This window comes from Argentina anserina, chromosome 1, assembly GCF_933775445.1.
Source record: "Argentina anserina chromosome 1, drPotAnse1.1, whole genome shotgun sequence".
NCBI lineage: Eukaryota > Viridiplantae > Streptophyta > Magnoliopsida > Rosales > Rosaceae > Argentina > Argentina anserina.
The window spans coordinates 10838955-10860806 of NC_065872.1; the positions used below are offsets into that span (position 1 = coordinate 10838955).

Consider the following 21852-nt stretch of genomic DNA (forward strand, 5'->3'; position numbering starts at 1 on the left):
TACATGCATAACGATCTCCTAACGGAGTTTGCAAATTTAACATGATGGACAAATTTTGAGTTCATAAGAAGAAAAGAGCCTAATCGATCAGTCTGCTAATCTGCTATAATAAACAACAATGTGCCACGTACTGTTGTATATTTTAAGAAATTCAACCAGTACTAGTTTTGAAGAACAGTATGACAGTGCCAATTACACATAAGGACACATGAGGAGGAGATGAGTCACAGAAAATTCCTACTTTTTCTCTTTTGTTTGAGAAATGACTGAAAATTTACTTGCTCAGTTTTTGGGACCGAATGACTGAAACTTACAGGGAAAACAATCATATTTCATACCAAAAGCAATAATTCTCCATTTCTTTACTGACCTTATCATTTGATAGATGCTTCCTCAATATCCACTGGAGTAGATTTTGCTTTGGAAATGTCTTTTGTTGATGGACAGGGGATTCATAAGATGATTTACTTTCCCAATATTGTTTCCAAATAATATCATAATCTTATCTTAATTTATGATTAATATGGATTATGGAAAACAAAAGAAAAACTTTTTCTTAAAAAAAAATATGACAGAAGATTAACTTTTCTTATTTGTAGCTTAAAATGTATAAAAATAAATAAATTCTGGCTATATATAACCATATGCAAAAACCATGTCATTGGGAATTAATCGTACTGTCATTGGATGCCCCAAATATTCGATTAACAAAGACAGAATGTATAGTCATGGTTAGCGTTGTTGGAATATAAGAAGTCTTTCTAACGAAAGCATAGTACAGTCCAGTCCCGCTTGTTTATGTAAAAAAAGAGGAAAGGAGAATTGAGGAAGAGAAGACATCTCTTTGCGCTTCAGTGTTCCTTCTAGTTCTTCTAGTCTTCGTCTTCCTCTCCTGAATCTGAAAAATTGTAAGTATAAAAATTACAATTTTTGTTTATTTTCAATGGGATTCAATTTTGTGGGATGCTTAAAACATTGCTAGATTGCTGCTGATTTCAAGTTTGTTGATTTCAGATTGCTACTGACTTCTCATTTCTGTTTATCGGTCTCATGTTGGCTAGTTGCTTTTTTGAATAAATGGTTTTTGGGTGGCTGGTATATCGATCAGTATATGATGTCATGATGAGTGTGATCGGGCAGATCGGCGGTGGCGGTGGCTGTTATACTATATGATCATACAACCATTTGTTTTTTTTTTTCGATGAACATACAACTATGTGCTAAATTATATCTCATAGAACCATTTAATTGATTACCCTCTGTATTTTTTTTCTAAAAACACTGTTCTTTTTAAATGGTTGTTCATACATAAGTTAATTAGTTTGTTAGACTATACTGTCATCAAATCATGAGCACGTTTATTTTATCGTTGAGACTATACATTCGTATTGTATATGCAGTCGAAAAGGAATATAACTTAACGACTGATCGAACTCCCTGAAGTGATGGGTAGGATGAAGGCCTACACAGCTGAGGAGATCGTATTGGCTACTAATTATTTTTCTTGGCAAATTGAGATCAGATGCTGGAGGAATTTGGGGCAGTGTTTATAAAGGCTATATTGACGGTAATGCAATTTCCATCAACCTTCATATGTGATGACTTTGCTCTCTTTTTTTTTTTTTGCTCTTCACAAAATTCTAAAAAAGAAAAGAAAAGAAATTAAGTTTTGATAATTATGTTAAGAACAACCTGAATCTGTCGATCTAGTCTCGGTCTTGAATTGATATTTATTTTTTTTGTTTCTTTTACTTTCTTACATATGTGAATCGAATTGTATGATATGTACAAAATACTTACATGCATATTGTGACTTGTGAGAGAGGAATTAATGTCATATATGACGGTAATAATATAGAGAAAATTAGAGATATACCCAATATTGGAGCCTCTCATCGTAGTTAAATCCACACCAAAAAGTTTTTTTTTTCAATCTAGACCCAAATTCTTTCTTTACAAGTCGATTTTACCCTTTTAATCGTTTTAGTTTCCTTAATCTTAGCATCCATTCAAAACATTTTATTCTACATGTCTACTTAGGGCTGTAAGTAGGCTTGAACCATTTGTGTTCGGCTCACTTTTAACCAATTCGGCTTGAACTCGTAAAATTAAATGAGCTGAGTTTGAGCTTAATATTTAACCCGACATTGAAAATGAGCCGAGCTTGAACAACAAGTATTCGACTCGTTCGACTCGTTTAGCTCGCAAGCTAGCTCAGCCTTGTTAAAAGCTTAGCTCATTTATTAAATTAAGTTTGACCTATTAACTTTTATAATATATATATATATAAATATATAAAGTATAATTTTTATATGAGAAATAATATTAAAAATATAATATTTGTTCGAAAGAGCTGAAAGATTTCTTTCTAGAATAATTAGTTAACCACTTTAAGTTTTATAACAAGTTTGATTTGTTAATTTTAGTTTATTACAAATAAAAGGGATTTTGTGTGATCCTATGACATTAGATTTTGAATTTTCTTTTTAATTTCTAAATTTTAAAATTTTAATTCGTATGATTTAAGCCGGCTCGATTCGAGTTTGATCTCATCTAATCAAATAAGCCGGCCTGAGCCCAGCTCAAGCTTTTTCAAACCGAGCCGAGCTTGCACATAAGGCACAAAAATCAAATTTTGGCCCGGCTCGAGCTCGGTCAAATAAAAATGAGTCAAACATGAACAACCTAGTATTTGGTTTGGTTCATCTCATTTACACCCCTATGTATAATTCAATTATTTCATTGATTTTTCATTACTTTAAATTATTGAAACATTTGATTTTAAGTTTTATTTGAGAAAAAAATTCTATATATAGGTAATTTCAAAGTTTCATAATACAAATACTACTCCAACTCTTGTAGATTGACCACATGAGAGAATTCGAAGCTTGTTGTCTATTTGTACGTATCATTCGTTCATTTCAATTTTTGAATCTATTAATAAGGTATGTTGTTATTCATGAGATATATATACATATTTTCTCAAATCCTTTCTTTTGGTATCATTTCATCATGCATTTTTGTATGATAAACCTTTTGTTTTATGTTTTAACTTTTCATTTTCTTCACTCTCGATCTACTATTACCTAATAGATAGAAACATGCATATTAGTATAATTTTTAAATTCAACTTATGAAAGAGATATTTGGAATGATAGAATACCTAAGAAATATGTTGATGTAAAAATTCGTAGAAGAGATGTTAGCTATATAGATACATACCCCATCTTTAGGTTGTAATTTTAAAACCTACTAGATAGAGAAAACAAGACTTAGATATCTACCTCAAACATAGGTTGCAAGTAAATGGATGAAATGAACAAACTCGATCGATCTACCTATGAAATAGAAAGTAATTTTTTTTTGTGATGGACGAAATGTCAGTCACTTTGCTTCTTTGTATATGTAGGAAAGAAGGAAAACTAGTTAATATCAATGCATAAACATATAAAGGAGAGATAGTTAAACCTCACCAAGCAAACATTTGTCAACATTGATTAAAAAAAAACATTGATCTCACTGACCACAAGTCTTCCATTGTGCAGAAAAGTTATAGCCTGACAGACTCCAAGTGCAATCTCCACTGGTGTTCCGCGACATAGGTTACTTGATGTCGCTTGCAAAAAATGAAAATTCTTGATGTGGATGCGTACAAGTGGCTAAATGACTTGACTGGAACCCCATGTACTTACCTTTATACAGCCAGTCATACAAGTTTCCATTAGGTGCGTACTCATATACAATGCTCCTCAAGCTTTTATTAGAAGAATATCCCAATATCCTCATGATATTGGGATGAGAAATCTTTCCAAGGACAGCTCATTCTGCATTGAATGATAAGACCAGAATTGAGAATAAGATCATGATATCAATAAGTACATACGTAAACATAAATATAGAGTGCAGTAGTACCAGTCAAGTATCTAGAACACTTTGTTGAGCTGCCTTTAACTATTTTGACGGCAACTAGGAATCCATCCAATTAGCCCTTGTACAATTTACTAAAGATTCAACAACGAAAATCTGGTTTAAAATTCTTTGTAGCAACTTCCACATCGGCTTGGGTAAAAACTTTTAAAGTCGATATTTGAGGGTTTAATACTCTTCTTTTCTTATTTGATTTTGAAATTCTGCTCTTGTTCTTCTTATTGACGGAACTTTATAGAGATTCCAGGTACAAGGATTGTAAAACCAAGAAGAATGCTTAAAAAAACATAAATATAGAGTACTACAAAATGGGGGAAATACTAAACAACATAGTAGTATATTTTAGACTGTTTACCAATGTTTTAAAAGACTAATACGTAACTGAGGCGTTTTCGGGAGAGTCTCACCAATTAGTAAGTCTTGAGGCAAAGGTGTAAGCTTTTATGAATAAAATCCTTATACTCGTGCATTCATTAGTCTTATACATATAACATGATTTGTAACTAAAATAAACATGAATAACAATCCTTCATAACAAATACATATCAAGACTATGCAAGTCATCTAAAATCACTTTGCGTAACATATATCCATATATCAAAGTACTAACTAGTCTTGCAATATAAAAAAAATAAGAACAAACATTTATTGAACTAACTTCAACTTCAAAATCGTCATCATCAATTAAAATATCATCATTTTAAAATCATCATCTAAAGTAGCACCACCATCACTTCCAAACTATCTCAAACCCTACAAAGACCTCGTTAAAAAAATTGTCTATTCATAATTTTTTTTGAGGCGTTGGCCTTTCAAGCCTCAAAACGCGCCTAGTTACGCCTTGAACGCCTTAAACTGCGCCTTGGCAACTAAAACTAAAGCCTTTTCATTTGTGCCTTTTACGCCTTGAGCCTCGCCTTATCACATTTTTAATACATTGTTGCTTACTGAACTCACATTTGTAAGATTACACGCAAAACATTTAAGATATTCCTTCATGGATTTGAACTCCTTTGCCAATTTAGTAATTTGCCCATTGTCTTCCTTTTACATCTCTTGCATCTTAATCAGCGTGGCGTTGTTCGTTGTTGTTAGTACATCCAATGTGTCTTTTGCATCTTTCTTGTGTTCCTTTTCCATCTCAATCAACATGGCATTGTTCTTTGTTGTTACAACCAATGTGTCCTCTGCATCTTTCTTGATTTCAGCAACCTGAACTTTGTGTTCTTTGGCCAAAAGTAATGTTTCCTTGCCATCTCTCACTCCTTCAATGATTAATAGATTCAACTGTTGATCGAGTTCCACAAGGCGATCGGTATTACAACCAAACATGATTATGACCCTTAAACACCGACTTGGAATTTACATCTTTTGAATGAGGTCTTTACCTTTGTCCATTTCCTTCATGATAAACACAATCTCATTGTTTCCGCAAGCGTTTGCAATTTTCAAGAAGTTTAACTTGAATGTCCAAGTTGTCCTCAATGTTTTGCTAAAAAAATATTCAAAGCATTGATAGGACTGTAGAATTTGCATCCGTGTTTAATAGAATGCAATTTGAGCAAAGTTCTAAAAAACGCTAGGCGTTAGTTAGGCGGATTGCCGAAGACTAATGCCTAGAGGACTAGTTGGGGGCCTAAGCGGGAACTAGGCGGTTTCTATTTTTTAATTATTTTTTATTTTTATATAGCATATAAAAATTAAAATATGTATTTTAATGATTCTAAATAGGAAATATACTGAAAATATAGATTAAATCAAATGTTCAACAATTCAACTACAATGAGTGTTTTTTAGAAAATATAAAATACAAATGAAAATAAACTGATCAAATTCTTCCAAGCCTATGGCTCACATTCTTGTTTTTGGCATCCTTAATAGCTTTCTTGCATTTGATTTTGTCCTCATCCGTGGATTTCTTACAAACGGCCACATCCCCCTAATGACGACAATATGTTGCTTGATTCGATATATTCTACCCCTCACTACTTTTTCACACAACTTGAACTTAATTCGATCCAAGTTTGTAGCTTCCACCAACTCCCCATATTCTCATTCAACATCTCCCAAACCACGTTTCAATGCTTATCCATGGCCGACATAGTGGTAGATGCCAACGAAGAATTATTGTCGGTTGCCATTACCTTGCCAATCTGCCATAACTAAATAATATTCACTTATTTAGTAAAAGCAGCCATTAGAACCAACTCAACCAGGAACTAGCTTAAATGCTTAATCATGATCAAGCGGCAACAATCTTGTTTTCATTACCAATGAATCCAAAACTTTCCAGAAACAAATCAAACAATATTGTCAAATTCACTTAATCATTATACTAACAACTTAACAAGTATTAAACAACTAAAGGCATAGAGCCACAGACACAAACAGATCAATGCTTTCACTGAATCACTATAATAATCAACCACCATAAATGAAGCCATGAAGCTTATAGCCTTATAGAGACTGAGAGAGAAGTCAAATAATCAATACGGTCCCTTCCACCACCATAATATATAATATAATAGACAACTAATTAGTATCAGGATTATTTTATGTGGCTCGATCAATGTCATCAATGTGCAAGTTCTATCTTCGCCAAAAAAGAGATAACCCTTTTTCCCGCCGGAATTTCTATCAATCTTCACTTTGGGGATGTTAAGCCACTTAAGCATATAAGTTTATTAGGTCATTCAATATAAATTCCCGGAAAAACTTGCGTACAAACTAGTATGTACGCGTGCGTCCAAACTCTCGTTTATTTGCACACTTTGCGAATATAAATACATGATTTTAACCGTTCAAAAGTTTAGTTTATTACTAAAGATCATTTCTGTAAAATATCAACATAAACAAAAATCGTCTTCATAGTCGATTGCATCAAACAAATTGACGGTTGATCATGAGACTACTAACTTTCACCATAACCGTTCATTTGTTTGATGCAATCGACTATGAAGACGATTTTTGTTTATGTTGATCTTTTATAGAAATGATCTTTAGTAATAAACTAAACATTTGAACGGTTAAAATCATGTATTTATATTCGCAAAGTGTGCAATAAAACGAGAGTTTGGACGCACGCGTACATACTAGTTTGTACGCAAGTTTTTTCCATAAATTCCTACCCTATAAATAAGTTGTTATGTACTGTTCTCTATTAACCAAGAAATACAAGATGTAGTCCTTTTACCTCTCCTGCTCTTTTCTTTACTGTTCTCCCTTTCAATTCAATAAACCATGAATTATTAACAGGGAGAATTTTGTTTTGGATCGGAACAACATGGGAATCATATGATGATTTACCTTCCCTATATTTATGGGATTCATTTGATGCCCCAATAAATCCCCTTTGAACTAAATGCCAACTATGAATAGTTGAAAAACAAAAAAAATAAGATTAAGAATTTGAAAGAATAGAGAATTCGAGGGAAGTCGTAGCTAGTAGGAATGGCAACAAGGTCGACTGAAGTGGGGAGCGATTGAGATCATGATCAGAGTCGGTAGGAATCTGGGGCATTGTATATAAGGCTATATTGACAAATGACAACAAACCGTTTTCCATCAAATTCGTCTCACCTCCTCCCGAGAACGTCATTGTGATTTTACGGTAAGTATTTGTTACTGGCTGTACTCTTTATATGATATAGATCGTTTTCACTTGTGGATATGACTGATTAGCAAAACCCTAATTGGAAATGTGGGAATAAAGTGAGTGCAACAATCGCCCCCGTTTTTTTGCTTCTTGAACACTGCGAGGGTGCTATCAGTAGTGTGATTGGCCACGGAACAGTTCTTAGATTTTTACAAATAAGATGATGAGGGATATATGTTTATAAGGTTAGCAGAAAATGCAATGAGGGATAGAAATACATGGTATTCTGATCTCCAAAGCCCTGCTATGATATGATTGATCATTGATATTTAATGCATGTATGTATATGTTGTTTTGTTTGTGCAGGTTAAGTCCCTCAGACTAATTAGACACCCTTATCTTATCGCAATGTTGGGTTTCTGCTCCGAGCTCAATTGTATTGTCTGAACATATAGGCTGTGTTTGGTAAGGCTTTTGGCATCAATGATTATAAGTTAAGCTGTTGCCAATCGTTTGGTAAATGAGCTTATCATCTTTTGCTTGAATAAGCCAGTGTTTTTAAGCCCGAAAAGGAAAAGCTCCTCCTTAGGTCCTTTTAGAAGCAGAAGCTGCTCAGCCACTGTAGCGCGAAACACTGTTGTTAAATGAATTTTTCGTAATACCGGTTCCTACCCTTTTATGTTTTGATGAATTACGGGAAAACGCCACTGAAACCCTCGTCTTCAACCTGTCTTCTGCGCCGCTCTTTAGTTTCTCTTATGCGCCACTTTTCAGTTTCTCTTCTCTTCACTCTCTGCTCTCTCTCTCTCTCTCTCTCTCTCTCTCTCTCTCTCTCTCTCTCTCAGACAACATCACAAGCTCTCCTTATCTTTTCACTGCTTCGTCAATCACCAATCACGATTCTGAGTTCAAGAATCCAAAACAACGCATCTTGAGATCACGAGTTTGGGTACAATAATCAAAATCAAGGCCGTGTTTTGAGAATTTGATTGAAGGTTAGTAATTTAGCAATATCAGTTTCAAATTTCTTTAATTTCTTTGTAAAGTTGGCTTCAATTTAATCTGGGTTGTATGTAATTTGATTAGTGGTATGATGTTTATGATTTGAAGTTTGTTTTGAAATGTGTATCAATGAAACACGAAATTAGTCAGAGTTAGAAGCTAGAGAAAGTTTTGTTTTGGTTAGATTGCTTTGGGATTTCGGGTTCATTTGTTATTGTTGGTTGTTAGTTTGATTTGCAGTATGATTCTTGATTCTGTGCATATTGAGGTTTGCTGGTTCTGAACATAATTTCTTGGGTAATTGAATGATGTTTGAATGGGTATATAATAATTTCTGATAATAAAAGGAATGTACTGGTGGCAGTTTGTATTATTATCTATCGGAGGATGAATATTGGTCATTTGGTTCAAAGGAGATGACCTTTGTAGTTTCTCTGACCTTATTGGTTTATCTTGAAATGCAGATCATGTGTTTGTCATTGTTTCTTTTCAATGCCTTTATGACAGACATGAGCTTTATAGGCTGATGTTGATACAACGCTCTAGCTTTTTGCAGAGCCTACTTGGTAGAGGGTAGATTTTCACTGTAATATATCAGAGATGCTAATAATGTTACAATTGGATAACCTTAGTTAGGGGAAGGAAAAACTGTAGAGTTTTTCCAAGTTAAGAGTAGTATGGGACGATTTTCCCTTTAGTTGAGAAGAGACTGGCAAGACATATGACATACAGTATTAGATTCAGTCATGCATGTCATTTGTTTGACAATTGAGGCCTCAGAATACTAGAAGATTGCTATTTCCTTGGATATTATCTCTGCTACTGTATGTTTGTTACCTGGTTTCATAGTAGATTCACTTCCAGGTAATCTTCCTCTTAGAGCAACTCCAATAGAAAAGTCAAATTTTGTTGTTAATTTTGAATTTTGACATGTGACATGTCAAATATGACAAGAAGTTAATTTAACAAATCTCATCTCCAAGGGAGATGTTAAATTTGAAATATTTACCATGGAGTTAAACATTCAATAAGACATGTAAATAAGTAAAAATAACAATTGAATAGATATGAGCTGCTGTTTTATATTGCTACTATGTTACATATTGTCCTTCATCTTCATAAATGAGTTTGAGTTTGTAGACTTGGCAAGTTTAATAGCCTTTGCTAGTTTTAAGAAATATGATTAATAACTCTGATAACTCATCTGAAAACTAACCTGCATAGTTATATTCAATATGCCTAGCTACAACTACTTTGTACCTTTGATACCAACAAGCATTTATAACGTTTACTGGGGGTAGTATAAATTTACTAAAGTTTACTACCTCTAGTAAACTTCTACTGGAGGTATTAAACTTGAAAAACAGTATTTCTAAAGGCCATAACACACCTTAAAACGGAGAAAAATCAACTTAGATGCAAAAAAATAAAGTTTACTGGGGCTAGTAAAAATTTACTAAAGTTTACTAGAGGTAGTAAACTTCTACTTGGGGAATTAAACTTGAAAAACAGTATTTCTAAAGGCCATAACACACCTTAAAACGGAGAAAAATCAACTTAGATGCAAAAAAATAAAGTTTACTGGGGGTAGTAAAAATTTACTACAGTTTACTAGAGGTAGTAAACTTCTACTGGGGGTATTAAACTTGAAAAACAGTATTTCTAAAGGCCATAACACACCTTAAAACGGAGAAAAATCAACTTAGATGTAAAAAAAATAAAGTTTATTGGGGCTAGTAAAAATTTACTAAAGTTTACTAGAGGTAGTAAACTTCTACTGGGGGTATTAAACTTGAAAAACAGTATTTCTAAAGGCCATAACACACCTTAAAACGGAGAAAAATCAACTTAGATGAAAAAAAATAAAGTTTACTGGGGGTAGTAAAAATTTACTAAAGTTTACTACCTCTAGTAAACTTCTACTGGGGGTATTAAACTTGAAAAACAGTATTTCTAAAGGCCATAACACACCTTAAAACGGAGAAAAATCAACTTAGATGCAAAAAAATAAAGTTTACTGGGGGTAGTAAAAATTTACTAAAGTTTACTAGAGGTAGTAAACTTCTACTAGGGATATTAAACTTGAAAAACAGTATTTCTAAAAGCCATAACACACCTTAAAACGGAGAAAATCAACTTAGATGCAAACAAAATAAAGTTTACTGGGGGTAGTAAAAATTTACTAAAGTTTACTACCTCTAGTAAACTTCTACTGGGGGTATCAAATCTATGATGTCTGCATCTGTAGTATTGATTTAGGCCTTACATAATAAAAGGTATGAAACTACTTGATGAAGACTTTCCATGATTGTCACCTTCTTGCTGTGGCAGCTTGACTGCTGTTTAGGTTTTCCTAAAAGCAGCTGTCTAGGTTACCACCCTATAGAGTGCCCCAATAATTGGTGCATTGTGATATAATGATAGTCTGATATACCATATAGGTTCAAGCAGTCTGTCCAATCAATTAACCAAATACACAGGTGCTTGTTAAATGTGACATCTGATCGAGTTTCACAAATTCTAAAACTCAGAAGTGATGCTAAGTACATGTTATGTAGTACTGTGTTAGTAATACAATCCCCAACATGTTAGTAGTTAGATCACTTAGATGCATAGATTTTTAGTGTACCACATGTGTATCTAAATAAGTTCAATTACTGTTATGATTAATTTAAACATCTCTTGCTGTTTTGAATTCAATCAAATTAACATATATTCATCTTCTGCATTCTTTAGGTAAATAGCCATTCTGATTAAGGAGAGAGCTGCAGTAACTTACAAAACAGCAGTGTTCCCAAGGTATCTCCTCAAATTCGAACCTTAACAACATATGAACTATATTCTTGAACATCATGTTAACTTATGTATTTGGTGACATGTGCATGGTTCCTATATAGTTGTGTACTTGATTGTGTGTTTTCATTACGTATATGTGATAGATGGCAAATTCCAAAGAACAAGCTAGTTGGAATGAGAATTTAGTTGAAGTTTATGTTGACTTGTGTATCAAGGAGGTGCATAAAAATTCAAAGCCAAGTTCTCATTTTAGTTTAACTGGATGGAAGACTATTGTCAAATCTTTTGTTGAACAAACCGGAAAAGATTATACCAGAAAACAACTTAAAAATAAGTGGGATTCCCTTAAAGGTGACTGGAAATCATGGAAAACATTGAAGAGTTTAAAAACCGGTCTTGAGTGGAATCCCGTACTCAACACCATTGATGCGGATGAGGAGTTTTGGCGTGAACATATTGGGGTACGCGAATCAGTTTCTTTCAATTTATTTATTGATAAATATATTTACAATGGGCTGTTTTTCATACATCTTATGATAAATGCTACTGTTTTTATGCAGAAAACAAAGGAATATGCAAGGTTTAGAAAAAAAGGAATATCACCCGAGTTTGAAGCCAAGTTGGATCAGCTGTTCTTAGGTACTACAGCCACTGGAAAGCATGCATGGGCACTGTCTTCTACACTTCCTATCCCAGATAGTCTAGAGGAAGGTGATAATGATAACTATCATGAAGGTAGTGGTGACTCTGATGAGAGAGATGTACCCACCAACACTTTTCCTAAGAGGAAAAGAAGTGAGAGAGCTTTGAAAGATAAGGAAAAACTTCCTGCAAAGAAGGAGAAGGTTGGGGGTGCTGCTCAGTTGGCCAAAGAAATTGGCAGAATGTGTTCGGCAATTGAAAGTAGAAGTACTGCATCTTCAACGGTGCATAATGCCCGCACTAGTGTTGCTGAAGTGATGAAAGATGTCACTACATTGCCTGGAGCTGAGCATGGCACTAGGTTGTGGTTCTTTGCTACTCGACTGTTTTTGAGTCCAGAGAAAAAAGAGATGTATTGCACTATGTATGATCCTAACATGAAGTTAGAATAGTTGAACTTTGAGATGACCAAGAAATGAGCTTATGCTATTTATGAGAAATTATTAGTTTCGTATTTTCATATCTTACCTCAAGTTGGAATGTTACTCAAGACCATGAAACTATGTTTTATCTTCTATTTTTCATCATGTTGACACCCTTTATATATATGCATTTGAGTTTTGTTATATTTGTGTCTCTATTAAATTGTTGATCATTACATTATATGAATAGTTTTCATTTATATGATTTACATGTTTAGCCCTTGAAATTTGCAGGTTTTGTCATTGAATTATGAACAATCCAGGTCATGATGATGAAGTTGACGAAGAGATATTCTTGCGAGTTGTGCAACTTAATGCTCTACAGATTCAACATTATTATGAGAAGTATGTCCACAAAACTCCTTGTATGACATCTGAACAAACATGTTATAGGTGGATGATAGAAGTTTTATGTGGGAATGAAACCCGGTGTTATAATGCTTTTAGAATGCAAAAGGACGTATTTTATCGCTTATGTACTGATTTAGAAGTTATTAACAAGGAGTTGTTAGGTTCAAATAGAACTAGTCATATGGAGGTCGTGGGAATGTTATTGTATTTGTTAGGACAAGAATGTGGAATTAGATCGGTAGGAGAACGATTTCAGCATTCCAGTGAAACCGTGTGTAGATATATTAGTGAAGCAATGGATCTAGTGTGTGAGCTAAGTAAAAAAATAATTAAGCCAGAGGATCCTGAGTTCAATGGTGTTGCACCGGAGATAATGAGGGATAGAAGATATTATCCATATTTTAAGGTAATTTTATTGTTTGCTTACAAATATTAGACAATATAATTATTTATAGTAATTTTCAAATAACAACATTATTCACAGGATTGCATTGGGGCTATTGATGGAGTGCATATTCCTGCTTCAATTTGCGATGACGAAAAAACTCCATACATTAATAGGAAAGGATTTCCATCACAAAATGTTATGGCGGTATGCAATTTTGATATGCAATTTATCTTTGTATGTGCGGGTTAGGAAGGGTCAGCTCATGATACAAGAGTATTACAATCGGTTCTTCGAAATCCTAATATGAATTTTCCTCATCCTCCACCAGGTAATATATTTAATTTTAGTCAAAAATTTCATTTCAATTCATGCTTCAAATGACATTTTCACAAATTTTATTACATGATAATTTTGTAGGAAAATATTATGTTATGGATTCAGGATATCTCACTCTGCCAGGGTATTTGGGACCTTATAAAGGGCCACCACAACACTTCCAACAATATCGTGGCCGAGAACCAAGAAATAAAAGAGAACTATTTAACCAAACACACTCTTCACTTAGAGGAGTTATAGAACGCTCATTTGGAGTTTGGAAAAAAATGGAAGATTTTAAAAGACATGCAAGGATATTCATTCGAGAAACAAGTGAAGATTGTCATCGCTACTATGACACTTCATAATTATATCCGAAGATATGCACATCGTGATAGACATTTTGTCTGAGGCGAAAGGGAAGGTGGTGGACATGAGGAAGATGATGATGATGATGATGATGATGATGAACAAAATCATCATGGCGCACAAGAAATTGATATATTAAGAGACAAGATTGCTCAAAGTTTGATGAATGCAAGTGATTGAGTATTTATGTATTGACATGATCCTAATCAGAACCAAATTATCAATATCAGAATATATTGGTTTAAGATAATTTTAAAATTATCCAATATTAATATGCCATATATTTTTAGGCATTGTTTTAAACTAAAATTAACTAAAAATTATCTTACATGTCTAAATTGGTCATTTGACAAATTAAAAGCATAAGCTAGTTTGAGTTTACCAAACGCTTTGCCATTACTTCTGTCACTAACAGCTACTTATATAAGTCAATTTACCAAACAGTCTGCAATTTTATTTATCAGTCACTTATTTTCAGAAATCAGCATAAGCTGACTTTTTTTATAAACCCAGCTGTACCAAACATACCCATAGAATATAATCGCTAGCTACACCGAGGTCATCAAGCAAAAGCTTGAATAGCACTATCGCATTCGTATTGCAAAGGACATATGCTCGGTGTTGAGCTACATAAAGGGTGGTAGGTGCGAATCTATTGTTCCTGACTATCTCAATGCATCAAACATTCTTATCGATCGCCACTTAAAAGCCAAAGAAGAGATGACAATTGAAAGCAGGATTTTGCGTGGAATGTAAAGACTTTTGGAGTTTTGGCTATCTGGTTCTGAATCTCTTAACTGGCATGCCGGGAAATATTGATTTTTTCTGTTATGTTAGATGCATTAATTAGTTTGCTTCGCGCTTTGGACTTGGCTGAGAAATTAATGTAATTGTGCCAAAGTTGTTTAGATTGTAATCCCAGCGATGAATTTAGGAAAAAGTACATTATGGTGATAATTGTGAAAGAAATGAATGAAGTTAGAGAAAAGGCTGATGAAATTGTCAGAGTAAACGCAGGAACGAATGATGTAGTAACCAGCGGTGGAGATCAGAACTCGGATATTGCAAGACCCTTCTACTGCCCCATAGATAATGTAAGCCTTTGATTTCTATAAACCTGTTACCAGCGAATTTGGAAAAGAGTGGTTCTTGGAACATGATGAGGCAGGTTTGTACTAATCCAGTAGTCTTTTTTTCGATGCATGAAGCTGATGGATTTTCATTCATATGAGCGAGAAGGCATAGAGAAATGGTTGCAAACTGGGCACGACACATCACCGCTGACCAATCTGAAGCTCGAGAATAAGATTTTCACCCTTAATGGTACTCATAAGCTTCTTATCGAAGACTGGTATTGTGATAAGATCTATTGCTCATCCAATCCATGATTTATTTCTAATTGAAGTAATTGGATATAAAATGGCCATAACTTGGTCGATCTGACTCTTCTATATCTTTTATCAGGTTCTTTATTGGTTGGACTTTAATTTTATTATATTCGATTATCTTGTCATCAAGGAATGGGTTATGGTGTTTCACTGGAATTTGACCATGTATGAGTATTCCCCTTGGCTTTCAATACTAGCCTCTAATCATCATAAACATTTAAACAGGGGCGGATCTAAGTTATGAAAGTTAGGTGTGCATAACAAAAATTATTAAGAATAATGTAAACTCTTGATGAGGTTAAATAATTTTTTTCTATATAATATATTTATAATAATACAAAAAAAATAAGAATTGCAAATAAAAAAAAGCCAATAAAACTTATTATATATAAAATACTTTAACTGAATTGCGCACTAACATACATATCTAACAAATTGACGAATCATTGTCTTTTAAATCAAACTGAGAGTGTTTTAAGCCTAGTCTACTATAAGTCTATAATTGTTATAATCATAGGTCAATTTCACAACACACGAACATAACAACATAACAATAGTATTCTCATTATGTAATCAATGTTTTTAATAATTATAGGGAATTAGGTGGGAGACTACACATTACAAGTATTTTGGGGTGTGCCACATTCTATCACAACACAAAATCAATAATAAAATGGTCAACTCAATCAGAGAGATAAGGAGAGTCTTGACATATATGAAAACTCTACGGGGGCTTTAAAACATGTTGCATTGGTCGAGTGTTCACCTATTTTTGCCCAGTGGGAAATCTTTTTTGACCTGACATGTTCATTTTCTTCCCGGCGGCTGCGGGGCACACCATCACTTAGATCCGCCTCTGCATTTAAACGAAGATTGAGTACTGTTTATGCATTGTTAGACATTGACCTTTACATGTTCTTGTACCTAAATAACGATTTTTTACTTTTGTAAATTTAATGTGATAGACAAATTTTGATTGTAAAAAAGAAAAGAATCTAGCCATTTGGAGACAACGGTGGGACATGAGTTTCTCTTACAAGGTGACTAGGAGAAAATGAGAGTTTCTGGTGAACCACAATGAATTAAGAAATTAATGTATATACCTAGTACATAGTCCACGTGTAAGAAGATGTTATTGGTCTATTTTTTACTGTGTTTGTTTCTGATTGGTTACTCATATTTAAATAATCTCTTACTTTTTAAATCGCGTGCATATTTACCACACTATGTAATAATATGATTGGCTGGGTACACCACATGATAGTGTCACGTGTTATTCCGGTTACACGAATAATTACTTCATATTTCATAGCAAAAGCAATGATTCTCACATCACTTTACTTTTGGCATAAATGCCGATTTGCACCATAAACTTGGCTGTAATTGTCAATTTGCACCCTGAATTTGCATTTGAGTCAATTTACCTCCTAAACTTGGTAAAAATTGCCGATTTACACCCCGAACTTGTATTTGAGTCAATTTACCTCCTAAACTTAGTAAAAATTGCCGATTTGCACTACATCCGTTAAATTTAACTGTTTTTATCCAATTTTGCGTCACATGTCATGCACATGACGGGTAATGTTGTCATTTTCTATTTATATTTTTCTTAAAAACAAATAAAAATATTCTTTAAAATGAGGATTATTTTGTTAATCAAATTATTTATTTACATCTTTTTTTCTACCTACTTAACCCTACTTTGAATTATATATTCAATATACACACACATTCAAATATAGTGTATTGTGTATAAATATATTTTTATATGTATACTTTGTTGGATGATGAACAAAACGAGAATAATAACGACGTAATAGAACATAACGTAACCGTTTATTGATTGATAATGAGACCAATATATAGGCATTACATAACCACAATCCCGTAGGATTCAGAGTCCTAATATATTACAGAGATGCGAATCTATCTCTAACAAGAAACCTAATAATGCTAAGACACACACAATGGTAGAATAGTAATTCTCTTGGAACACACATTTATTTTTAATTTTCAATGTATTTATTTATTCATATTTTTTCTAATATCTTTTAACATACCATATCACATAAAATAATAAATATATAAATCAATAACATGTTTCGAAAAAACAAACATTGTAGCAAGTGTTCCTCTTAAGTAATTTTATTAATTTATTTCATTATTCAATATGAATAAATATATAATAACAATACTACCCCTTAAATGCATGACATGTAACGCAAAATTGGATAGAATTAGTTAAATTTAACGGATGGGGTGCAAATCGGCAATTTTTACCTAGTTTAGGAGGTAAATTGACTCAAATACAAGTTCGGGGTGTAAATCGGCAATTTTTACCAAGTTTAGGAGGTAAATTGACTCAAATGCAAGTTCGGGGTGCAAATTGACAATTTCAGCCAAATTTAGGGTGCAAATCGGCATTTATGCCCTTTACTTTTCCTATTTCTTTGATGGATGCTGACTCAATTACTATTCCATATGGGTTTGATGATTTACTTTCCTAAAATTGTTGCCAAAAAATATTGGAATAATTTCTCATTGATATGGAAAGAAATAGAAGAAAAGCTTCGAATATTTGATAAATTGTTGGAATAATAGAAGTCCTTCTAATAATGAAAGGGTATGGTGTATGCATGCACTTGAATGCATTGCTTTCTGTGAAAAAGAGAAAAAGGCGCACTGAAAAAGCAAGACTTCTCTCAGCTCTTCAGTCTTCCTTCTAGTTCGTCTTGTCTTCTTCTTCCAAAACATCAGAAATATATATATATATATATATATATATATATATATATATGTATATATCAGTTCTCTTGATTCTGAAAGTGTAAGAACAAAAGCGCAACTTTTGTTGAATTTCAATGGGATTCAATTTTGGGGGATATTCTGTTTAGGATTGCTAGATTACTACTGATTTCAAGTTTTTATTTTTATTTTTGTTTGCTATATTGCTACTGATTTGTCCTTTCTGTTTATTGACTTCAAAAGTTTGCCCAATTTTTGGTTGTTGGTGATCTCCTGTTGGATAGTTTGCTTTATTGAATAAATGGTTTCTGGGTATCTGTTATGTGATATCATGATGAGTGGTGATCAGGGTGGCTGATAGATTATATGCTCATGTAACCATTTGTTAGATTACCCTCAGTGTTCTTTATATATATATATATATATATGGTTGTTGTTTCTCTGTTTGTCTAATATAAAAGCTAATCTCTTAATTTTTGGGTGTAGTCTGTTAGCCTAAAGTGTGAAATCATGAGTATATTTCAGTTTGTACTTTAGTATTGTAAATGCAGTAGAAAATGGCAATATAATTTACCAACTGAACTTACTGAAGTGAAGGGCAGGATGAAGGCCTACACAGCCGAGGAGATCGTGTTGGCTACTGATAATTTTTCTTGGCAAATGAAATCAGAATCTGTAGGAATTTGGGGCAATGTTTATAAAGGCTACATTGACAGTAATGTTGTTTCCATCAAATTCCTCACATCCTACCAAGAATGTCATTTTGAATCTGGGGTAAGTATTTGATATACTGGCTGACTGGCTGTACTCCTCACATGATATATAAGGAACATTTTCACTCGTGGATGATTTATTAGAGATGACCCTAATTGCAAATGTGAGGATAAAGAAATTTATCTCCCCCATTTTTGTTTGATCGACATTGTAAAGCTGGTAGTGTTGGTCTCATCATCATATAAGCCACCAGAACAGATTTTTAAATTTTTAAAAAATTAGGCAATTTGTGCATACACTTTTAAATCTTGTTCTTTATTGTTGTTTGGCTAAAGCTAGATATATTTTTATAGGGTGAGCAGAAAAGGGAATGAGGAATAGTGATACATGATATGATTGATCTAAACCCTGTAAATCATTTTTATATGCTGTTTTGTTTGTGCAGATTAAGTACCTCGAACTAATCCGACACTCGCCTTCCTTCAATCTTGGGCTTCTGCTCCGAGCTCAAGTGCTTTGTCTATGAACATATAGAGTACAGTCGCTCGCTAAAGGAGGTTGTGAAGCAAAACCTAGAATGGCACGATCGCATTCGAATTGCCAGTAACATTTGCACAGCCTTATGCTACATCAAGAGGGCTAGGTTTTCCTTTGTTTTTCTGGGTTTGTGTTTTTGTACCTACGGATCACACGGCCCGGCAGTGGTCTTACAGAAGCTCTTCGCACCAAAGCTTGCCAGCGGTGAAATCCGGAACTTCGTCATCGCATTCGTCCACCTTCACCGCAGCCTTGACCACCACCTGCGAACCCGTCAATCTCACATCCAACGGCGCGGTGGAGAAGAGGTGGTGTCGCGCTCGATCTTCGACGACGTCACTCTCAGTAGCCGAGTCGAGATTCAGCGAGTTCTTGAGCGACCCGATTGCCTCGGAGACGTTCCGGCTCAGCCCGTGCAGCTTCTTTCCGACTGAGTTTCCAGATCGCCGACGTTCGTCTGCTTCGGCATCCCTCTTCGACTGGTCAAGTCATCCTCTTCGCAGATCTGTGCATCTCTCCGGCGATTCCACCATTAATAGAGCCGGAGCTGTTCTGGCGAGGAGGAAGCAAAGACTTGGACTTTACAAACGGATTGGGGTTGGAATTGACAGAGAGAGGCCTCTCCACCTTCAAAGATCCCCCACTGAGTAGTGGCCATTACACCCAGAAACACCAAAGCTTGAAAAAGCACAATTCTCTGTTTTTAGAAATTGATAAACCCAGAAGAACCAAAGAAGGAAGGGAAGGCAGTCACTTATTAGCACCACCACCTGGCCTCCTCTTTTCACGCTGGTGTTCCCCACTAGTCTCCCACTTGTTTTTCTCTCTCTCTCGGGTGGATACAAATTCCATCCATATATTTTTTTTTTCTCTTTTGGGGTTTGGCAGTGCACGTTCACCAGAGGCAGTGCACATTCACCGACAGTGCAAGTGCGGCAGGTTCATTTCAGTTTTTTTTTCCACTGCATAACTACTGATTTGTTGATTGTTTTACAATGGGTTTTGGAAAAGAAGAAGAAAGTTCTCAGGTCACTGATGTTCAGAAGCTTGAAGTATCTGTCAAGAATTCTGAAAGTAGTTCTTTTGGGGGAGCCAAACTCAATGGGACCAATTTCCGTAAATGGAAGAGAATTATGGCAGCTCATCTTCGAGGAATGCACAAGATGGGACATGAACCGGAGTAACTAAGGCTCCTAGTGCAGATGATATTGTTGCCAACACTAAGTGGGACGACGATGATGGTCTTATAATGTTAGTCTTGTGGAGAGCTATGAATGAAGAGATAGTTGATCTGGTGGAGGCATGTGACACTGCGCAAGCAATATGGAAGACACTGGAAGGCTTATATACTAATGACTCTGATTTCATACAGGTTTATGAGTTAATGTGCACATCTTTGACAATGCAACATGATGGGCAGCCAGTGGCGCAATATTTCATCAAATTAAAGAATATGTGGGCTGAGATTGATGTGAAACGTCCTTACCTGATCAAGAATCAGGAGGATATTGTTTGGTACCAAAAAGAAAAAGAGCTTGAGCGAGTTCTCCATTTCCTGAAAGGTCTTGATGCAAAGCATAACAGTGCAAAATGAGAATTGCTCAGAAAGACCGAACCTCCTAGCCTAATTTCAGCTTTCACATATATCCGTAAGGATGAATCTCAACAGGAGAGTCTTCATCAGACACAAGTTGAAGTTTCCAGCCTTACTGTTCGTGCTAGCTCACCAGCACCACATCTTCAGCAGGCAACTCCAGCTCCACTTCATCAGCGAGGACCGCTACCAAGCTTCGGGAATCAGCCCCGCCCTCCTTGCTCTTATTGTTATGATACCAATCATGCTCGGGCAACCTGTTGGAAGCTGTATCCACACCTTAGGCCTAAGCGGCCTAATTATCATCCCACGGCGAAAACAACTATTTAATTTGTCCAGGAACCAGATATCTATGGTCTGCTTGGACATGATCATCACACAGCAGGAGGAGCAATACCTACCGCATCCATAGCTGGTCGTGGTAAAATTGGTATGGCTTTAAATATTTTCTCACTTTGTTGGTTTTGATACATGGATTATTGATTCTGGTGCGACTGATCATATGACTTATGACAAATCTTATTTTACTGTATTGTCCAGTACCCTATGCTACTAATGTTAATGGTGGGGCCTTCCCCGTATTAGGAAAATGGTCAGTTTGTATTACTTCCACAATAGAGCTTCACAATGTGCTCTATGTACCTATTTTATCTCATCATTTAATATCTGTTCCCCAATTGAACACTGACGCTAAGTGTTATGTGACATTTTTTCCTATGTATGTGATATTTCAGGATCTTCTCGCCGGAGAGTTAATTGGTCGGGAGTATCTGAGGGGCCAGTTGTTTCATCTGGATCAGACATATGCAGGGGAGAAACCAGGGGCACAGTCTCGAACCACTTTAATCTCCACTTTTGACAAGCTAAGTGAAGTTTGGTTATGGCATCGTCGCTTAGGGCATCCATCTTTTAGTGTTATGAAAAAATTCATGCCTACTTTGTTTTTTAGTGTCGATGAGTCTTCTTTACGTTGTGAGACATGTGTTTTGGGAAAGAGTCATCGGTCT

General features: G+C 34.8%; 1 long non-coding RNA gene across 1 annotated transcript; it reads left to right on the forward strand.

Moving 5' to 3' along the window:
• The first annotated feature begins 714 nt into the window (after positions 1 to 714).
• Positions 715 to 19979, forward strand: LOC126798594 (uncharacterized). The gene is made up of 5 exons (XR_007672547.1): positions 715 to 908; positions 1401 to 1567; positions 3546 to 3725; positions 18593 to 18774; positions 19160 to 19979. It is a non-coding gene; the product is annotated as an uncharacterized LOC126798594 (long non-coding RNA).
• The last annotated feature ends 1873 nt before the right edge of the window (positions 19980 to 21852 follow it).